Source organism: Schistocerca americana, unplaced genomic scaffold (genome assembly GCF_021461395.2).
Source record: "Schistocerca americana isolate TAMUIC-IGC-003095 unplaced genomic scaffold, iqSchAmer2.1 HiC_scaffold_566, whole genome shotgun sequence".
Taxonomy (NCBI): domain Eukaryota; kingdom Metazoa; phylum Arthropoda; class Insecta; order Orthoptera; family Acrididae; genus Schistocerca; species Schistocerca americana.
Window position 1 is genome coordinate 45,001 of NW_025726309.1, and position 5,000 is coordinate 50,000.

At 51.3% G+C, this 5,000-nt stretch overlaps 1 non-coding gene across 1 annotated transcript in view; it reads left to right on the forward strand.

Annotated features, from left to right (window-relative positions):
* Positions 1–4,237: 4,237 nt before the first annotated feature.
* The window catches only part of LOC124586633, a 1,910-nt gene continuing 1,147 nt past the window's right edge, over positions 4,238–5,000 (forward strand). The window contains exon 1 of the ribosomal RNA XR_006975217.1: positions 4,238–5,000. This exon is cut by the window's right edge and continues 1,147 nt beyond it. This is a non-coding gene — a ribosomal RNA (small subunit ribosomal RNA).

Here is a 5,000-nt window from a genome sequence, read left to right on the forward strand (position 1 = left end):
CGCCTGTCATGAGCCAAAGGTGCATCCTGACGTGGCAAATCAGATGATGCCGCAGGCATCCACTTACTATAATCACAATCAACAAACCGGCCGCCCCGCCCCGCCCCCCATTAAACCTTTCCTTACAACAATGTGTACCTTAACCTAACCTATATCGTACCGTAACCTAACCTATATCGTACCGTAACCTAACCTATGTCGTACCGTAACCTAACCTATGTCGTACCGTAACCTAACCTATGTCGTACCGTAACCTAACCTATGTCGTACCGTAACCTAACCTATGTCGTACCGTAACCTAACCTATGTCGTACCGTAACCTAACCTATGTCGTACCGTAACCTAACCTATGTCGTACCGTAACCTAACCTATGTCGTACCGTAACCTAACCTATGTCGTACCGTAACCTAACCTATGTCGTACCGTAACCTAACCTATGTCGTACCGTAACCTAACCTATGTCGTACCGTAACCTAACCTATGTCGTACCTTAACCTAACCTATGTCGTACCTTAACCTACCCTATGTCGTACCTTAACCTAACCTATGTCGTACCTTAACCTAACCTATGTCGTACCTTAACCTAACCTATGTCGTACCTTAACCTAACCTATGTCGTACCTTAACCTAACCTATGTCGTACCTTAACCTAACCTATGTCGTACCTTAACCTAACCTATGTCGTACCTTAACCTAACCTATGTCGTACCTTAACCTAACCTATGTCGTACCTTAACCTAACCTATGTCGTACCTTAACCTAACCTATGTCGTACCTTAACCTAACCTATGTCGTACCTTAACCTAACCTATGTCGTACCTTAACCTAACCTATGTCGTACCTTAACCTAACCTATGTCGTACCTTAACCTAACCTATGTCGTACCTTAACCTAACCTATGTCGTACCTTAACCTAACCTATGTCGTACCTTAACCTAACCTATGTCGTACCTTAACCTAACCTATGTCGTACCTTAACCTAACCTATGTCGTACCTTAACCTAACCTATGTCGTACCTTAACCTAACCTATGTCGTACCTTAACCTAACCTATGTCGTACCTTAACCTAACCTATGTCGTACCTTAACCTAACCTATGTCGTACCTTAACCTAACCTATGTCGTACCTTAACCTAACCTATGTCGTACCTTAACCTAACCTATGTCGTACCTTAACCTAACCTATGTCGTACCTTAACCTAACCTATGTCGTACCTTAACCTAACCTATGTCGTACCTTAACCTAACCTATGTCGTACCTTAACCTAACCTATGTCGTACCTTAACCTAACCTATGTCGTACCTTAACCTAACCTATGTCGTACCTTAACCTAACCTATGTCGTACCTTAACCTAACCTATGTCGTACCTTAACCTAACCTGTATTGCGCCTTAACCTAACCTGTATTGCGCCTTAACGTAACCTGTATTGCGCCTTAACGTAACCTGTATTGCGCCTTAACGTAACCTGTATTGCGCCTTAACGTAACCTGTATTGCGCCTTAACGTAACCTGTATTGCGCCTTAACGTAACCTGTATTGCGCCTTAACGTAACCTGTATTGCGCCTTAACGTAACCTGTATTGCGCCTTAACGTAACCTGTATTGCGCCTTAACGTAACCTGTATTGCGCCTTAACGTAACCTGTATTGCGCCTTAACGTAACCTGTATTGCGCCTTAACGTAACCTGTATTGCGCCTTAACGTAACCTGTATTGCGCCTTAACGTAACCTGTATTGCGCCTTAACGTAACCTGTATTGCGCCTTAACGTAACCTGTATTGCGCCTTAACGTAACCTGTATTGCGCCTTAACGTAACCTGTATTGCGCCTTAACGTAACCTGTATTGCGCCTTAACGTAACCTGTATTGCGCCTTAACGTAACCTGTATTGCGCCTTAACGTAACCTGCATTGCGCCTTAACGTAACCTGCATTGCGCCTTAACGTAACCTGTATTGCGCCTTAACGTAACCTGCATTGCGCCTTAACGTAACCTGCATTGCGCCTTAACGTAACCTGTATTGCGCCTTAACGTAACCTGTATTGCGCCTTAACGTAACCTGTATTGCGCCTTAACGTAACCTGTATTGCGCCTTAACGTAACCTGTATTGCGCCTTAACGTAACCTGTATTGCGCCTTAACGTAACCTGTATTGCGCCTTAACGTAACCTGTATTGCGCCTTAACGTAACCGATATTGCGCCTTAACGTAACCTATATTGCGCCGTAACGTAACCTATATTGCGCCGTAACGTAACCCACATTGCCCCTTAACGTAACCTATATTGCGCCGTAACGTAACCTATATTGCGCCGTAACGTAACCCACATTGCCCCTTAACGTAACCCACATTGCCCCTTAACGTAACCCACATTGCCCCTTAACGTAACCCAACACACGTTGGGCCTTAACCCAACACACGTTGGGCCTTAACCCAACACACGTTGGGCCTTAACCCAACACACGTTGGGCCTTAACCCAACACACGTTGGGCCTTAACCCAACACACGTTGGGCCTTAACCTGCTCTGTAATTGTCATACGACGCGTTAAATTAGTGTAGTGTTGCCTAACTGCAACCCCCGCAATATAGTTTGCTACTCGCACTGCCCGGTCCCCAGTGTATCGCTTCATGTTAAACACCTTGCAGCTATACACTGTAATGTGGATGGCAGCAGGACGTACATGCTCAATGCCCTTTGCAGTTGTTCATTGGCATTTGCAGTTGTTCATTGGCATTCGCATGGCGAAGCACTTAGCCTACGCTGTGGTACGGCCTGTGTCAACTGTCCGCTGATGTTGTACGTCCAAATCACACACTGTACTGCACATTGGTCCTCATGTACTGAATGATACATCGTGGTACATGTGACCGTACAACGACTGCGCCAACAACGGCGAACCATGCGGTCCAAATGTTGTGCACTCAGCTACGTGTCGTCTCCCTATAAGAGCTGGATTGCAGTGTGGTATGCCCTGGATGGCGATCAGCATGAGCCGTCTGTTGATGTAGTGGCGCGTGTTGTCAGACGTAGTCGTCTCTTCTCACACACCGTGATAGCACGGTGCACTGCGTTCCACATCTGCGACATGCGACAGAGGCCGGTTGACAGTCGTTCGCGCAATGGACATCGCATACGTACGGGGGCCACCTTCCACGTGTTCGCTAAGCGTGGACATGTTGTTGCGTGTATGTGGGCAGACAGTGTGTCGTGACACCTGACACAGGCATGCAACAATCGTTGAATTTGCAAATGGCGATGGACGCCTACGTTTGCTGGTGACGTTACGCAAATGAACAACTGGTAAACCGTTGTGGTGCGGTTGTTCTCGCTAGGGGTGAATCAGTGATGGCGACGATCGGTTGAGCTACCAACCGGTTGTTGCAGCGATACCCACCATGCCCACGAACGTGAATGGCATGTGGGTGTGAAGCGATACGCGGCGGTGGCTGGGTGGGACCGTCCCCGGCCGGTGAGGGGGGGCCTCCCGGCGTGTTGGCCGTGCGGTGCGTGGGCGCACGCGCTACAGCCGGCTGGTGGGGGCGGCCAGTGGCAGGCGCGCCGGCCGACGGAGGCGGCAGGCGGCGCAGCTGCGCGCCGGCGCACCCTGCACGCGGCGCCGTGCGGCCAAAGTAGGTCCTCGCGGGCCCGGTGCGAAGCGCGGTGGACATCTGCAGTGTGCTGGTCCGATTGAGGACTGTGTGCGCTGAGGATGCGCCGCCGCCCGGCGCTCGGCGCCGCGACGCCGTCTGCTGCTCGGTCGCCTCTGCGGTTCTCGCAGGTGGTTTGTATCGCAGCTGTGCGGACGTGTTGGCGCGTGCGCTGTGCTGGGAGAGTTCGCTTCGGCACCCAAGTGGGGCTTTTGTCCTTCTGTGGCGCTGGCGTTGGAGCTGCCGGTCACCGTAGGTGGCGCGTGTTGTCTCCCGCCGGCAATGCCACGACAGCACGCTCCCGGGCCTCTGTCGGCAGCGGCAAGCTCAGTTGGGAGCACGGGTGGTCGCACCTAAAGCGTCTACTCGCCAAACTCCGGGCGATTGCGCCTCTCTCGAACCCGACCAAGTACTTAGGACGGCGCTGCGCGCCGCCGGGACCTGAGAGGGTTTCGAGGTGTATGGTGCAGGGGAGCTCAGCCTCCTCCTGTTTGCAGAATAATTGAGCGGACGCTTGCGTGTTCGCGCGGGCCCCCGGGACACACTCCCGGGCGGCCGGCTGCTCAGCTCTAGTTGACGCAGCTCCCTGGTTGATCCTGCCAGTAGTCATATGCTTGTCTCAAAGATTAAGCCATGCATGTCTCAGTACAAGCCGCATTAAGGTGAAACCGCGAATGGCTCATTAAATCAGTTATGGTTCCTTAGATCGTACCCACGTTACTTGGATAACTGTGGTAATTCTAGAGCTAATACATGCAAACAGAGTCCCGACCAGAGATGGAAGGGACGCTTTTATTAGATCAAAACCAATCGGTCGGCTCGTCCGGTCCGTTTGCCTTGGTGACTCTGAATAACTTTGGGCTGATCGCACGGTCCTCGTACCGGCGACGCATCTTTCAAATGTCTGCCTTATCAACTGTCGATGGTAGGTTCTGCGCCTACCATGGTTGTAACGGGTAACGGGGAATCAGGGTTCGATTCCGGAGAGGGAGCCTGAGAAACGGCTACCACATCCAAGGAAGGCAGCAGGCGCGCAAATTACCCACTCCCGGCACGGGGAGGTAGTGACGAAAAATAACGATACGGGACTCATCCGAGGCCCCGTAATCGGAATGAGTACACTTTAAATCCTTTAACGAGTATCTATTGGAGGGCAAGTCTGGTGCCAGCAGCCGCGGTAATTCCAGCTCCAATAGCGTATATTAAAGTTGTTGCGGTTAAAAAGCTCGTAGTTGGATTTGTGTCCCACGCTGTTGGTTCACCGCCCGTCGGTGTTTAACTGGCATGTATCGTGGGACGTCCTGCCGGTGGGGCGAGCTGAAGGCGTGCGACGCGCCTCGTGCGTG